Raw genomic sequence first — 17,524 nt, 5'->3', positions numbered from 1 at the left:
CCCTAACGTAGGAATCCGCCTCAAAGTTGTTTGTTAGTGATGTTTTCTTCCTGAGGCAGGATTTTTAACATATTGCTTTTGTTTAGTGTTTCAAAGTGATTATGTGCTTTCTAGTGCAATTTTCCAATTTGTGGACGCGTTCTGAGTGCTGCTTGACTACTGTAAGGAACTAGGCAGTAGTATAAAAGGGGAAAGAGCCTGGCAGAGCTTAGTGAGGGTTGTCTCGTGCTTGCTGACTGAGCGGTTGCGTTTCGGCGTAGTTCTAACGCTTGCTGGGAACGAGCACAAAAATGGCAACTCTCCCGAAGTGACTTTGCAGTGTCCTATGTGATCCTGAACCCGAGAACGAGGCCTTCTCTGTGCGCTGCGCTCAAGCAACGTCGAGGGACGATCGGTTTCGATTACGAGCATCATCGAGCGACATCCCTCTGGACAGCGGATGCAGTCCCCTGACCATCGGGATCTCCTTCTCCCGGCGGGGCGGTCTGTTACGTCTCGCCTACAACGCGCGGTATAGCCGGCGCGGATGCAACGGACGCCGCGGCTTCGTTCATCGCGGCCGCAACGCCTCCCGCCAAGCGTGTCCAGGCAGGTTTCAGTGCCACGTGTCGTCGTGCGTGCGTGTGTGTGTGTGTGCATGTTTTGCCCACGCTTGTCAAAGCGCGGCAGCCGGGGAGAGGAGCTCCCCAACTGGGAGGCGAGGAGGTCTGACCGGCGCCGGCCTGGCGGACGCGCCCGTCACGTCTGGACATGTCGAAGCGACGCCGTATCGGATGACTCTTCCCAACTCGTTCCCTCTTGCCCTCGACTCCGATGGTATAAAACGCCGCTGCCCCGGACGCCGAGGGAGACTTCGATTTCGCCCTTCGAGTAACGTGGTCGCCCTGACCGGCTGCTCTTTTGAGATGCCAGAATAAACAAGTTGTTCTGTTGCCAGTCGACTCATCCTTTGCCGGGACCTTCGGACGTTTCCAGCTTTGCCCCAGACCGCCAGGCCAACGCTACCCTTGGGGCTTGCAACCCAAATGCAACAGCGCACAGTGCAGCGGGAGCGTCCGCGCACCTCACACTTTGGGAAGCGCGGCAGAGGGCGGATCTTTGGAGGCCCTCCGTCGGGGGCTCGCCGATGCCCTGTGCAGCGGGCCGCTTATGCGCTCTCTCCTCCCTCACCACCCCAAGGGCATCCTGACTTGTGAGCGCAGCAGACACGGGCCCCTGCATTCAGGCTGGGACAACGGAGTGAGCGCAAGTGCGCGCAACCTGATCGTCGTCGTGCCAGACATTCCTCGGTGCGCGCATTCATTAGCTCCCCGACGAGGAGGCGCCCCGAGCCAGGCGCGGAAAAAGACAGCAGCAGCCGCGCACGTCTGCCCGCTCGGCACGCAGCGATCATTTTGCCGCTCCGTCTGCTCGTAACGAGGTCCGAAGACGCCGGGTCGCTGCCGATTCGACTCCACGGAGGAGACGAGTCTGAGAGCAGCCAACGGGATGTAAATCCAGGCATGCCACTAAAACGCTAACCGGTGAATGTGCGCTCAGGCTCAGAAAAACCAACGCTGCATGTTTGTTTTTGCCACCATACCTTGTCCTAACAACATGGAGGGTATATAGTCTCTTCGAGGAGAGAAAAAACAAGTTAAAAAAAAAAAACTCCCATTCCGTCTGCAGGAACTAAGGAAGTTCGGCCCTTCAGTTGCATTCCCGTTGTAGGCGTGGCAGACTGCGCAGATTCTCAGTTATGGGGTCACTTTTAACTGCTGCTGAAAGCGCAGTTCGGCGTACCAACTCCGAACTACTATATAGGGTAATAACAGGTCGAGTCCCGTACTTTGGGTTTTACGCACTCGTTTTAACACCCCCTAATGAAATGAAATTTCCGATTCAAAGACCCGATTCGCAGCTTCCGTCGATTTACCGAAATCGAGCTTCGAGTGTGCGGCGCGTTTAAATGACGTAAAACCGTAAAAATACTTCCCCGCCCATAAAACGTACCAAGGCTAAGCCACCTAACCCGGTGATCGCACTGCTTGGCTTTTTTATAAGGATAACAGGAGCTACTTGCTACCGATTAGAAGAACTTTACCGCGTTCCAGAGCGATTTCGAGAGATCGCATTAAAGGGCAAAGCGCGCGGAAAAAACAGCGGGAAAAAGAAAAGATGTCACTACGCGACGCCATCCGGCGATCACATCAACTTGCGGGGCCGGTCAACGCAGGAATGAGAACATCACGCTCGCCAAAGACGGCGTGGCGATGGCACGCAACCCCTGTTTACGCGCCAACGTCGTTTTACGACCTGCTTGATGCCGGCAATCACAGAGAGCGAAGGTGCTCCACCTATATACTTAAAGCAGTGCGACATACTTGTGTAAGCGTTATGAGCGAGTAATCGCGATAACAGGTGCTCCCATGTAAACACGCATCACTTGGCTCCTTCGTCGCGCCTTGAAGCAGGTCCCACTCCCAAAGTTTTCTCCGGGACTTACAGACCAGGGATTACCGACACGTGAAACCGTCGCGGTGGCTCAGTAGCTTCGGCGTTCGGCTCCTGATTATAAGGTCGCCGGATCGCATCCAGGAAGCGGAAGCCCCATTTCGACGGAGAAGAAATACAAACATGGCCGTTCGCTGTGCGATGTCAACGCACGTTAGATAACCGGGTGGTCTGAATTAATCCGGAGTCCTACACTGACACAGCGTCCCTCACTGCACATGTGTCGCTTCGGGACGTTAAACCGCATTTGAAGCTGTGCTACCTGGTCGCAGCATGTACACCTGATCAGGTGTACTACATATGTTACTGAAGTATATTTGCGTTAATTGATTCCCTAACATATTCTAATTCGCTAGTAAATTGAAATGTATCAATTCGTTGCATTGCATATAACGGCACGCATACGACAAAGAAATGCACCCGGCCAAATTCAGAAACCGGTGAGGGCATTAGATACGCCCGCCGCCTTTCACAGTGTTCCACAGACAACAAAATGACGGCTGCTGTGACGTCAGTGCAAGGGATGCCGACGTGACTTGTGCAGACGTTTCGGCCCACATCAGCAGCCGGTGTGTGGCCGAAGTCAGGCGCCCAAGTCGCGCAGGCTGCGCTTCAGTGGATCGATCTTCACGGGCAGAGGTGAACGCTGCTGTCTGTCGAAACGTCCGGTGCTGCGTCGCCACCCACACAGCATGCTATTGGTGAGCGTATGTACAGTCGCAGAGAGAATAATGTGGATCACCCTCCGACGTTCTGCGTTTTCCCTCGCGTTGCGTAACGGAAAAAGAACGGTTTGCTGCCTTTACACGCAACCGCACAAGCGGCATTATACTCGCATATCTTTCAAACACTCCTTAGTACTGCATAGGCAACGCGTCAGAGCAGTCTGGCCGTCGAAGCGTGGTCGATCCTGTGCGCGACGAGCAGACCTGCACGCATGTACGCAACAACTGCCTACTCACCATGTTGTAAACGCGAGCCCCGCTTGGTCACTGGCCGGGAGGGAGACCTCGTAACTCACGAAAGCCGAGTGTGCTGCCGGAAACCGGCGAAGGCCTCCCGAGTTCAACATGGATGTTCCAGCGCGATGATAGACGAGGAGCGTGACACGGGCGCACCCGCTCCAAGTTCAAGCTGCGACTCTTCTGAAGAAAGGCTCAGTGAGACTAAAGGTAACACCTCAACAAAAAATGAATGCGGTAAAGAGCGAGACCTGGCCACCATCTCGGCTCCTACGCGGATTTCACAAATCGCGTACGTTAAGAATTAAAAGAAACAGGAACACGGCTCGGTGCATGTGCCCAGAGAGGCACGGCACCAACCCATATAGTCAGCAGCAATAATTTTGCACTCAACGAAAGTGGTTGACACACTGCCTGATCTCCTTGACATAAGAGTTTTTCTTCGTCCATTGCCTCGGTACTGGAGAACGCATTCGGGCCAAGGGCCACAGGCGCTTCCACTTCTGCCAGCCTTTAGAAAGTGCGCACGGGGCTCCCCTGCATGCGGTGTCTGCTGGGTCAGCTGGCAGGCGACCAACAACCGCTCAGGGCTTACGCGTGGCACTTTAAAACCGTGCCGAGGTAAAGAATAGGCGAACAGCGCCCACGTGCAAGCTTGTAGAGGTTATAACGGTGGCACGCTGCAGATTTCAGCCAGGTTGTTTTAAACAACGAAGGAGAAAATTCTCTTCCGCTGTTGTACCCCCCAGCCGACAAAACACTACCATGGAGGTCATCACTTGGCGCCGCCTGTAAACGAATACACTTCCGAACCCGGTGACGTGCAGCCTTTAATATCCGGATAATTATTCAAATATCTGTAAGCTCTGTAAAAATAAAGCTAGTGTTAATCATATCCTTTGGGAATGCCCTCTGGAGGGTCGCAAAACAAAGTCACTCGACCAGTGGGAGGCTTCAGTATAGCTTATCCAACTAGAAGCCGTCCGACTGGCCGAAGCCGGCGCCAAAAGTCAAAACCCCTTGGCCGTCGTCTAGGTGGGGAGCCTAAAAGCTCCTTTTTCTGTTGGACAATAACAGTTTTCCGATCCAATCCAATTCCGCGCATTCTGTGCCGTTCATCGTGGGTTAGGAACGCGGGTTTGTTTTCACGGCGACAGAATGACTTCGGCGTAGCCTGCATTGCCCATTAATTAGTGATTTTTTAGGCAAGGTAATGGCCCAGTAACTGTCTAACGCCTCGGTGGACACCTCAAACGCACCATAGGGGACAGGAGGAAGGTGAAAGTAAAAGTAGAGAGAGGTGCCGTAGTGGAGGGCTCCGGAATAATTTCGACCACCTGGGGATCTTTAACGTGCACTGACGTAGCACAGCACACGGGCACCTTTTACGTTCCGCCTCTGAACGCAAATTCCGCCCATGTGATGTGCGGTGTCAGCGCACTTTCAAGGTCGCCAGGAGGTCGAAATAATTCCAGAACCCTCCACTACGGAACCTCTTTCTCACTCTTCTTTCACTCCCTCAATAAATTCTCGAGACGCAAGCGTCGAGCTCCATCAGCCGGTATATTGTCCAAAACTCCTCCGAAACGTGTATACAATAGCTGACGGCGCCGGTAAGCTTCGGCAGTGCACGACAAACCTTCCATTAAAAGCTGTTATTTGAACAGCAGCGTATTGCCGCTGTGAGCGAACATACCAATCCCTTATCTACGAGACCTCTATACACCGTGATGCCGCATGTTTGATGCCAGCAGCGAGTCACGGGCCATCGAACACTGCAACCGAAAGTCCCGCGGCCTCGAGGAAGCAATCGGTTCACGGTTCGATCCGCGAGTCAAAGCACGGCGCAACCCAGACACGCCGTTCCTCTCCCCACGGAGGAGGGGGCGATCAGTGGGCGAGGCAACGAAGGCAAACATGCAGAACAGCATACCGGAAGGCGGATCGCTCACAGAAAGCGATTCCTCGCAGGGCGGAAACAAAGACGCCGCCGAGAGACTGCCCGCGGCGATCGAGGTGAGCCCTCCTCCGAGCGATGCTGGGCCAGCACAGCAGGCTGCAGCGCTGCCGCCGATGGAAGGCCCCGGCAGCAGACAACAATCTGAGGGGGGAACGAAGGACGACCCCGTGGAGGAGGCAACGATTGGATCCGCGATGATTGAGCGCCCCTTCTGAATTACGCCGCCGAGGCGCACTCATCCTCGCTTGCTGCAGCAGCGAAACCCTTCGCTTCTGGCGCTGAGCGAGCGCACGCCGATGCGTGCGCAGCCGAGGATGGCTGCAACTGGGGATAATGTCGCAGTCGTTCTCAGATGTGTTGTTGTGTCGTCCAAGAGGAGGCGGCGACGTCGACTTATGCGCATCGCAGAGAGCCCATGGAGTGCGACTGCCGCACCCATGCGTCTTGAACGCGCATGGCTGCCAGTGAACCATCGCCGGCGTCTCGGTCCACACACATATGTCGATGGTGACCATGCGATGCAATGCACTTATATGCTACCAATATTTGACGAGACCATGGCTCGGTTAAAACCGAGACCGTATATCACCAACAACGGGAGTGAAGGCTTCACATCTTCCCCCAACTTATAACTAAGCCCATCGAAAAACGCCTGTTTTTTTTTTCTGATGTTAACTTGCCTCCCTGTCGTTCATTCGGTGACACAGCAATTTAAGGAAAAACAAAACTTGAGCGTGCTCCGCGCCAAAACCGATATCCGACAAAAAGGATCGAGGAAGCAAGCTCTACTCGTTCGTTCCAGACCGGCACACTCCGGCGCAGCCGTTGCCAAGAATGGGTATTAAAAACAATAGGAAGAGGCCCGGAGAGCATCGGCCATGATGTAAACTTGGCGTGTTTACGCGTCGCTGAGTCACTGCGACTGTCACGCCATATAAGGAGCCCCAGGACCACCGCGTAGCCTTAAACACTACAGGCGTGATGATGAAATAGGAGAAAAGAAACCACAGATCTCTGAGGCTGGCAAACGTGCATGGAGGCGTATGATAGACATTGAAGTGCATATAAGGTTTGGTTTGTGACCACTAGTGCACTTTTATCACACGAGGAAGACGGAAGAAACACAACCAGAATAATGGAATTCAAAGAAGACCCGCAATTGGCGGAGCAACAGGCGGCCAGCTGATTTTCTGTATGCTTTGGAGCGCTTCGCGACTATGCGTTCTGCGTGCCCGCATGGTTTCGTTTTGCGCCTATATTTACAAGGGCGGAGCAACAGAGGACCCCCAAGTGCCTAAGTGCCCCTCGGACGAAGTTCGTGCAACGGCACGCAACTGCGACAAGGAAAAAGAGCTGTGTATAGCCAATGTTTAACGCGCCTCCACGCTAGCAAACGCACCGCCCGGCGTGTTCGCTCCGTCAACGTACCAAGACGCTGGGCTGAATAACGAGCCCTACGAGGACCATTACAGAATTTAAACACGCCCGCACTTACGAGTCGCTACACATCAGTCGTGACGGTGGCCTGGCAGTGACAGCGACGCTGCCGACTCCTCGGCGCTGACTTTCTTGCCAGACCCGCCGCCTCAGCCCTCAAAAGCATCGGGCGCAGTGTGGGGTTGAGGTTGGTGAATGCAGGCCGCAGTTCTTTGCGATAACTTTGTCGTCGGATTCGGGAACGGGATCCATCGAAACGTTGGTCCAACCCTAAACGAAGTGACGACGGCTGATAGAGCAGTGCGTAACACTGAGACAGGACAAAAGGAGGAACACAGAACGACACGAGCGCTAACTGTCAACTGTTAATTTCTTGCCGTTGCCACATATAAATACATGAACCACGGCATGGAATGGGAAAGAGCGATCAGGTCAGTTGATACAAGCAATGCAACTGAGCCTTTCGCTGATTGCCATCGATTAAGAAAAGCGAGCTCTTTTGCCGATAGTGCCAGTGATGCCACGCTTACACATTTGTTGCCTGCACGTGAAATATTCAGAGCCTCAACAATCTCTCTAACGTGTTTATCATTGTGGCGGTTGGCACTAGTGCACATCACTAGTGCACTGATAGTGCACATCACTCGCACAATCAGCAAAAGAGCTCGCTTTTCTGAATGAATGGCAACCAGCGAAAGGCTGAGTTGTATTGCTTGTATCAGCTGAACTGATTGCTATTTCCCATTTCATGCTGTGGTTCCTGTACTTATGTGTGGCAACGGCAAGAAATAAACAGTTGACAGTTAGCGCTCGTGTCGTGTGTTCCTCCTTTTGTCCTGTCTTGTTGCGCGCTGCTCAGGGGGGTGGCTTATGGTGCTACAGCCCCCCTCGAAATTTTTTTACTACTTTTATGCATCGCCGACCAAAACAACCACCGGCGCTGGTGGAAATCATACTGGATTTTGTCTACAATGTCTTTTTCACGCTCGAAAAGTCATTTCGGCGCGAACATTGCGAGCTCGGGCTGGATTTCGTGGCAATTAACGCCCATGCACCTGGAGTCACATCATGCTAGAAGCCCCATCCGAGCACAAAGTTTCAAGGGCGTTTCGATGACGAGCAGGCTCGTCGCGCCACCTCCCGGCGGCCGCGGAATCTGCGCAGAGCATAGAATTCAGTTCCGAAACCTTATGGATATGAATCTCTCATAAACTTTGTTTTCTACATAGCGAAGGAGCAAAACCAATGCAAGTAAAAGGCTCTGTTCGTTCAGGACCATAAACGCGTAATTAGGTAAACGTATGACTGTTCATTAGCCTATAAAACAGCAGAAATGTTTGCCATTTATTGTAACAGTTAGCATCATGATCAAAATTATCAGACGAATACGAAAATTACGAGGACAAAATAACCAATCTGACCGACCTTGCTCTTTGAAAGCCCTGCCCACACGGCGTTTCCCAATAAGCACTCTCGGATATTAGGTACTTCAAATTGTTGCATCACCTGTGGCGTTCGTTTGTCCTTTTCTTTCCTTTTTAAGCTACCTGCTTTTACTTCTTTTTTGAACCAGCCGCCGCGGTGGCTCAGTGGTTATGGCGCTCGGCTGCTGGCCCGAAAGACGCGGCTTCGATCCCGGCCGCGGCGGTCGAATTTCGATGGAGGCGAAATTCTAGAGGCCCGTGTGCTGTGCGATGTCAGTGCACGTTCAAGAACCCCAGGTGGTCGAAACTTCCGGAGCCCTCCACTACGGCGTCTCTCATAGCCTGAGTCGCTTTGGGACGTTAAACCCCCATAAACAAAGCCAAATCTTTTTTGAACCAGAACAATACCCTTCTTTAATTTTCTGTGCAGAATGATTGTTGCCACTTTGCAGGCAGGAAAATATGCATTTTTGTATTGATTTCTGCATTCTTCCTCTATTATTCTATCCATGCGATGCTGTCGCGAGCACAGCATGGCCCAAATACACATATCACGATTTCTGCTATCATAGTTTCATTCTTGCAGGATAGTCGGTCTTTGTATGCGTAAAGGTTGCTATCTGTGATTGCGCAAGATGTTTATTTGGCTTGTTTGACATATTATATAGAACAACTTTAACTTAGGTATGTAGATTTATTAGGGAATATACGTATATTTAAATATCTTTTTGCCATGTTTTGTGTATAAATGAGGTGAACTTTTTTCCAACTTAACTATTCATACCTGGGACATGCACTAATTTGCCGGTTTCCAACTGATATGGTTCTAAAGTTCATGAGACATTTTCTTTAGTTACTAAATAGACAGATTAGATGGAAGCATTGATATCAGTTATTTCTGACACAGTTTTTGGGACATACGAAGATGTTCTTTTATGAAAAATACATATTTTACTTGTCAAAAGATGGGGCAGCGTTCAAGACTTTGTTTGCAGCATCTAATATGCAATAGCGTTGGCAATGCAATTGTGATTAATGTATTTGCTTTGATCCCTCTACAAATTATATGAGGAGAAGACCGCGGCGCAACATGAGCCCCCTTCTAACAAAATTTCTGGCTACGCCACTGGCGCTGCTCTATTCTTATGGATCACCAACAAACAAAGCTTCTGGCTCATAGAGGCCTTCAACGTCCAGCCGGCAGCTGTTTTCATTTCGGCTGTTGCTAGGCGGGAGCGCAGCGCTCGCGCCAGTGATCACGGAGTCCTCGTTTCAGTTTCCGTCGCTTTACGTCACTCTTGTCCTATGTCCTCATCATAGAGTCCCGAGTTTGGATCCTAACGGTAGGGAAAAGTTTTTCAACTTCAAATCCAAATCCAAATAAATGCACCTTTAGCTGCCGGACAAGCGGCAACAAAGCCACAAAATGCCGAACTATCGGATTTTACTATAAAAAGAAATATGATAGCGTTGTCCTCAGTGTCCTTTTAAGGACGTGTAGTCAGCGCAGCAAAAACGCTAGGCAAGACGACGATGAAATCTTGACAGGCGTTCACACGACAAGCGCTTGTGCTGAGAGTCCAACTATGAACAACAGATTACGGGATGCGGGTTTGTGAGAAAAAAAAAGAAAAAAACATTTCTGCATTGTCGCCATACACAATTAGCTGCTTTCGTTCAAACGTGTGCAGAATGCGTGTCCCTTCACGTTTCCAGGATTTTCAGCGTACTGGCTTGTCTGACCGCGCAGAAATTTGTCTCCCTTTGTCCAAGAACCCGCACACCGTAAACTTTTGTCCATGACTGTACGCTCTTCGCTCTCTTGTGTTTTTGAAGGACTGACAAAATTCAATTCAATTCAACTTTATTCAACATCTTGAGGATGTTGGGTGCGTCGACAAAAAGTCAGAGAAAAGGCTTGACAAGGGTCGACGCACCCGACTTGACAGCGGCCCTTAGGATCCAACTAACAAGGCGTTTTGCCTTAACGTCGTGTATATCGCACCGAAACGGCAGTACACGATTAATTAATAAGTCGACCCGCCGCGGTGGCTCAGTGGATAGGCGCTCGGCTACTGAGCCGATACCCGGTTTCAAACCCGGCCGCGGCGGCCGTGTTTCGAAGGAGGCAAAACGCAAAGGTGCCCTTGTGCTGTGCGATGTCAGGGTTGAAATTATTATAAAGCCCTTCACTACGGCACGTCTTTCTTCTTTCACTCCCTACTTGATTCTTCCCTTAAGGCGCGGTTCAGGTGTCCACCGAAACAGATACTGCGGCATTTCATTTCCTCAAAAAAAAAAAAAAGCTCATTAATAAGTCGTGCCGGTTAACGCAGACGCAAAAGGCTTGCCTTACCCGAGGCGACGGTTAAGCATCTCATTTACAAGCGCGCCGAGACTCATTAAGGTTCATGCGATCAGTAACGGGTCCGTGATCGAAGGGTTCGTAAGAGCCAGCTTATAGCGACCGGACAACGTGCAGCAGAAGACGTACTTCAGGCACCTTGAAAAACGGCGCATGTTGATTTGTGCGGACCTGCTCGCAGCAGACATGCTTACACCCTCAGTACAACACTTTTTCTGCCGGCGCAAGACATGCGGTTCAAATTGCTGCGCGGATGTACGAGGCCGAGGAAGTCGGAGACGTGCATGCTTTCCACCTGAATACGCGTAGGAGCTCCCGGCAAACGGAAGTACGCACGTCGCCTGCCACGAGCACCGCTCTTTCCAACTTTGCCGCCATGTTGATGTGGGCCTGGTCTGCGTTAAATGCTGGCTATCAGACGAACTGCAGTTACGAGGACTAGGGTGCCTTTCTGCAGCGCTCGCTGAGCAAGTATAATTCGTGACGGGCTTAACCGCAACAGCTTTACAACTTCGGGTGCGAGGTGCTGCTTCTTCACTGCATACATTCAGCGATACATCAACAGAGACTTGTCAGAACGGCACACGATCCGAGCTCAAGCTGCACTTTGGCGTCAGAATTGAAGTGAAAAGTTCGCTAATAGACGTTTTTAGCATGACGGAGACGTATACAAGTTTAAATAAGTCGAAGAAATACGTGGCTCAGATGGGACCGCCCTCTCCAAGTGAGACGCATAAATTCGCCCTCCGCTCTAAACGCGAGCCAACCAAAATTCGAGGAGGAGCATGTGCGTGCGTGCGTGCGTGCGTGTGTGTGTGTGTGTGTGCGTGCGTGCGTGCGTGCGTGTGTGTGTGTGTGTGTGTGTGTGTGTGTGTGTGTGTGTGTGTGTGTGTGTGTGTGTGTGTGTGTGTGTGTGTGTGTGTGTGTGTGTGTGTGTGTGTGTGTGTGTGTGTGTGTGTGTGTGTGTGTGTGTGTGTGTGTGTGTGTGTGTGTGTGTGTGTGTGTGTGTGTGTGTGTGTGTGTGTGTGTGTGAGAGAGAGAGAGAGGGGGGGGGGGGGGCGGGGGGGAGAAGGCTAATGCCAGAAAAGCACAGAGATAGCCATGCTAAGCAACAGTACAGTTAGAAGACACCCAGGCTCACAAACTCTACAGGTTTAGCAGAGCGTTCAAGGTTCAGCTCTAAGCACGTCCGTTCGACAGACGTGCGCTGCCGGATTCCAGGCTGCACGCGCGGCATCTGGAACGCATCCTGCGGAATACAGCCCTCACGCACAAAAGCGCTCCGTGTCGTTGTCCTACGCTTCTTCATTTTCTTACCGCCGTCCGCGTCGCGTCACAGGCCGCCGGGAATCCGCAAATAACAGCTGTCGGCGCCTTGTGCCAGTTCGCGAAAACAAACCGAGCTAGAATTGTACGCGGTATTTCGTTCCTGTTTTTCGCACTCCGCGCTGCTGAAACAAACTTGAGCGAGTCGGGACTTGTTCAGCTTCACCCACAGAAAGACGCTATACGTACGCTACTGAGCACTGCGCTGTCAGCAGCCTGAGAGGGTAAGGCCGTCCGTAAATGTATTTTCAAGACGGAACGACAGAAATCGGCAGTCGCTTTGACGTGCACAATCTTCAATTAACGCACACGGTGTTTAATTGCATATGTGCAGCCTTTGTCAAACATGGCTATATAAGCTGCGTAGTGGAGCCCTTTGAGCACCCGTGGAAGTCCATAGCTGCGGAGCGGTGAGGACGAGAACTGCTCTCACCGTTGAGAAATTTGTAACGGTGGCGATGCACATCAACAATAATGTTCAACGGCCTCAGAAGGGAACAGCAGTTTACGACTGGTAGCCACGTGCCGGCAAAGGTAAGGGAATACATCTACTTGGCGCAGGCAGCGACCGCAGATCCGCGGGCCATAAGAGTGAAATACTAGAAGAATGAGAATAGGGTGGAGCGCACCTGGCAGGTGCTCTCAGATCATGAATAGCAGGTTACCAATATCCCTCAAGAGAAAAGTGTACAACACCTGTATCTTACCGGTGCTCACCTATGGGGCAGAGACGTGGAGGCTAACGAAAAAGGTTCAGCTTAAACTGAGCCTAACGCAACGAGCTATGAAAAGAAAAATGGCAAGTGTAACATTAAGAGACAAGCAGAGATCAGTGTGGGTCAGGGAACAAACACGAGTTTGTGACATCCTAGTCGACATGAAGAGGAAGAAATCGGCGTGGGCAGGTCATGCAATGCGAAGAGAAGATAACCGATGGTCCTTAAGGGTAACGGACTGGGTTCCAAGAGAAGGCAAGCGGATACCAGGGGCGGCAGAAAGTTAGGTGGACGGATGACATTAAATGTTTTGTGGGGATAAGCTGGCCGCAGCGGGCACAAGACCGGGTTAATTGGAGAGATATAGAAGAGGTCTTTGCCCCGCAGTGGGTGTAGTCAGGCTGATGGCGATGATGATCGTTTCATGGCGTAAAATATTAAGATTGCTGAGGGGTCGAAAAAATATACGCGACCATATAGATTGACAGCCCATGTGGAGGACGGACTATCGAGGAGAACCGTAGCGCGCAGTTATCGCTTCACAGCCCGCCAAAAGTGACAGCGAACTTTGTTTATATTCTTATCCAAGTTATAATTCTTTTGTTCTGATAGTCGCATCTGAATCATCCCGTTCGCATTCGATTTGTGCCCAATAGTAAAGTAGCTCACGCTTGACGAATAACATTAATTTCTGTCGTAAGGTTTAATCCTATGCAAAGTAGATATAAAGATGCCATAAAATAAATGACATTCATTAGAATGGCCAGAAAAATAAATAAAAATAATAATTCACCTGCCTGCACCACTTCTTGACACAACGAGCTTTTAAACAATGACACGAGCAACGAGTCTCAAATTCCGTTTGGAAGAGGCAAAACAGACATCCCGTAACAATAGCACCTATAGCTTCAGGCAAAGAATACGCAGCAGCCACAATTGAACCCGTACAGAGCTTCCCAAGGACGCCGAGCTGCATGGAAAGCTGGAACTATGCAACAGAAGCGGAATATAACAGGACTCCCGGAGATGCGCGCTGCCTGCATCCTCGACGCAAGCGTCCCACCGCGAAAGGCATGTTCCCCCTATATCAGATGGTGACGCGGCTGGCACGAGCACTTACTTGGCTTGGCAGCCTAAACGCTGCACAATTGAAGGAGACGATTTAGTATTCAGGCTGGCACGAGCAGCTGTAAAGCACCGATTAACGCCGTCCACTACGTAGTCGCAGCGCGGTTTAGACTGTGTAGCAGCATGTGAAATAAAACAAAATTCAGATATAAGCGCGAAAGGCTGCTACAGAAATCCATTCCGACCAACTGCCCACAAATCCCCTACCGAGGCTGTCAGCTACTCCTTCCGTTCCTCCAGCTTCGCTTCCTTCCAACGGATAAACTGCCCTCCGACCTTCGTGGCCATGTACAGCCTTGGTCAAAACTCTTCAGGCCACAGGGCTTGCTTCTCGGCCCTGTAGTGGAGCACGTGTAAGATTGCGCGAAACATTTAAAATCCCTATGAGGTGACGACGGCTCTCCTACCGACTCTCCGGGACCCATTAATTTTTAGGGGCGGCGTGATGCCACAGTATACAGCTAAAAAGCAAACTGTGCGGCGCGACCACTACTGACAAAGGGTGCACGCTTTTAAAGACCTGGTACTGCAGTTCGGACGCAGAAATTGCCGCGAAGTGCAGGTCCATGAGTGAAAGTCTGGTGTGCAAGCCCTAAACGTAAAAGAAAAACCAGAAAGGGACAGTAACAAAAAAAAAACATAACGAAGTACCTCACTATAGACGGGGGAAAACCTTTAACGTGCGCTGACATCGCACAGCACGGGAGCCTTTGCGTTTCGATAGTGGCGAGACATAAAGGCGCCCGTGTGCTGCTGTGCAATATCAGTGCACGTTAAAAATTCCCAATTGGCCGAAATTATTCCCGAGCCCTACACTATACACGGCACGTCTTTCTCGCTTTCCTTCTTTCACTCCCAACTTCCTCCCTTCCCTCGCAACGCAGTTGAGTTGTCCACCGAGAAGCGAGACAGTTACTGCGCCATTTCCTTTCCTCAAAAACCATTATTTTTTTTTTCAGCAGATTTCGGCGAACAGCTGTCGACGCCTTCCGTCCACTGTACACGAACGCAGCTGCGTAGACGTGCCGGCTGCGGTCTCGTGATACATGCTTTCGTTCAAATAGAGTAATTTTTTTTGTTTGTTTATGATAGGCGCGCGGCAGACAGGAGTAACTACTCTGTCGGAGCACTCACTAGACGTCGCAGACATGCGCGCAACTTGTCTCGCTCACGGCGCACGAACTGTTGCGAATGAACAAAGCAGCGCTGGCTATACCGTCGCAGAAACATAAAACGAGCCTGCATCCTACATGCTATTAGGTGGTCCCAATACAGTCTCGGGTACTATGGTAATTCGCCTTCTGAGCGCAATTTTTATAGCAACGTTCCGTGCAGCAGCAGAAGCGGACAGTGCCTGAGTGAGATATCGCAGGCCAACAACTCTGCGTGAGCAGTGGTGATACACATGAGGACACCGCAGTGCCCCCCACCACGCGACCGTTCGGGGGAGGAGGTGGAAGAGTTCCCATGTCTGCGGCCCAGGGCGGATGGCGAAACGGCCCACCAAGCACGACGGCCGAATATCAACCAGGCGGAACCACGCCCACCAACTGGCCCGCCAGAAGAGGGGGAGGGAGACTACGCTAAAGTGTACTACGCTCCCTCTGGCTAAGCCCGGGCACCGTTGGCGAAGGCTGGAATCACAGAGGCTAATTAGGGAGCGAATTCACGACCACGCGCGCGCGAAAAGAACGGTTCGTGACCGGGTTGTTGCCTCGGTGGTTGCACGAGAGTGCGAATAGGCCTTGACTGAATGACACGGCAGCTGCGCGCTTCCACAAACGCTGCACGCTTATGCTCGGGCATGGGACGGCAGGATCAGTCGATACTACGCACAATACACACGCAGGGTGCATTGACCGGGGGCACAATGCGGGGAAGGGAGCGCCGATTTAATTGGTTCCATCAGGGCGCAAGGCGGCCTCGCCCAAAGGGAACACAACTTCACTGCACGAGATCCCGGATGAGAGACGCTGCGGAGAACCTCCGGATGATGTGGTCCCTTTGTTCATCCTCTTTCGGCGGTCGTCACGTGCCACTTCACGCGGCGAGCGCGACCCGGGCGAACGGCGCAGCTGCTCTCGATGTCCGCGAGGTTAGCGGCGAGACTGGCCGATGATGTCATCGCCTGCCGCCGGCGCCCAGTTATCGACGCCGCGGCTTCTGCACTTGAGTCACTCTTAGCGCGAATGTTGAACGCGGAGGCGCAAGTCTCGGGATGTGTCAGTGGCGCCTGCATCGTCTCACCGAGACATGCATGCTTCGACCGCCGCGCGAGCAAGTTGTGAGGGCGAACTGAATAGCGAAGTCTGGCTCTCTGTGCGGAATGGGAAGCATTGAAGGGGTCTCACTAAGCTCCATCGAGAGAAACAGCAAGATGGGGGCATTACAACTAACTGAGAAGCGTCCCAAGGATATAACACAGGTTACACTGGACGTCACAAAACTGCTAATGTCGACGCAGTACATGCGTGGCATTAAACGTTATCTACTAAAGAATGTCATTCATTCGAAGGCAGGCAGCTTCTCCAAGCTGTCTATCAACGCCCATTTCCAACTATGGGTCGTCAAACCCCCCCGTACCATATACCAAGCTTGATATCAGAACGGAAGAGCATAAGGTTTACGCACAATTATACGAATGAAATGCAGGCCTGCTCTATAACCTGTATATGCGGGACTGCTCTATAGTCTGTTCGCTCTTCTGTGGGTAGGAAACCGGGATGAAAGCGTTCACGATGGACGTCAATGAAGAAAGAAAGGTTCTAGCTCTTACCGCGCCTCTTCAGTACAGCCTTTTCATTCGTACGGTACAACGTCACTGGCGGACTATTTTTTCTCGGCCTACAGCACAATGGCACAAGCTGAACGTGCACCTCAGCCAAATACCAAGACCACTCCACAAAAAAACGAGCGCTACTCACGCGGATAAGACAACAGGAACTAGAACGTGCATTGCGATAACCCGAGCATGGGAAAAGGCGCAGTGCCCGCGTTTGTCCGTCCGTGCACGCCACCAGGGTGCGCGCGTACACGACTTTGCATTGCCGGCGGGCCAAAAGAAAAAAAAAATCAAACCGCGACACAACCGCGCTGCTTGTGTTACGCCACATCAACGTGAGTGTCGCACGCCTGAAAAAATGGGGTCTCGCTGTACCGCCGTCTCGAACCAACCTCTGACAACCTGCACGAGGATCACGTAACGATTTCCACGCCACGTCAAGATGGAAAGAAGCAAGAAATACTTGAAAGAAAGAAAGGAAATAAACACTGGGGCAGAGACAGGCTCCAGACGAAATGCATACAGTCTCGCCGGAGTTTTACGTAAAAAAGAACCACACGGGGGGAGCTGCTGCTGCGCGGAGACTCCTCGATCGCGTACGAAGGTGTACACGCCCTTGCCTTGGAGATCCGAATCATTCCATTCATATCGCGCTACCGTTTCAACGCGCTGCGATGAATGGGAGCGTAATTACGCCGAGAACTGGGCTTCGGGGGTGGAAGGGGGGACCCGTGCAACTCTAGCGTTCCTTTGCCAAGCGCGTAGGTGCCCGCGTCGTTCCCAGCGAGCGGGCAGCTGTCGGCTCAGCACACGCTGAAGCAAGGAGGCACAAAAAAGAAAATGTGGCGGCCGTGGAACGGGCAAAATGGACGGCTGGCATCGCGGAATGCCGCATCCACGACCTGCGGAGTGCGATATGGCGCTGTCTGCG

General features: G+C 51.8%; 1 protein-coding gene across 6 annotated transcripts in view; it reads right to left on the bottom strand.

Moving 5' to 3' along the window:
* The window catches only part of LOC144098323 (uncharacterized), a 94,871-nt gene that overhangs the window by 66,092 nt on the left and 11,255 nt on the right, over positions 1-17,524 (bottom strand). The window lies entirely within an intron of this gene.

This window comes from Amblyomma americanum, chromosome 7 (genome assembly GCF_052857255.1).
Source record: "Amblyomma americanum isolate KBUSLIRL-KWMA chromosome 7, ASM5285725v1, whole genome shotgun sequence".
In the NCBI taxonomy this organism is placed as follows: domain Eukaryota; kingdom Metazoa; phylum Arthropoda; class Arachnida; order Ixodida; family Ixodidae; genus Amblyomma; species Amblyomma americanum.
Note: the sequence above shows the minus strand (reverse complement) of the source record. Positions and strands in the feature narration are given on the sequence as shown.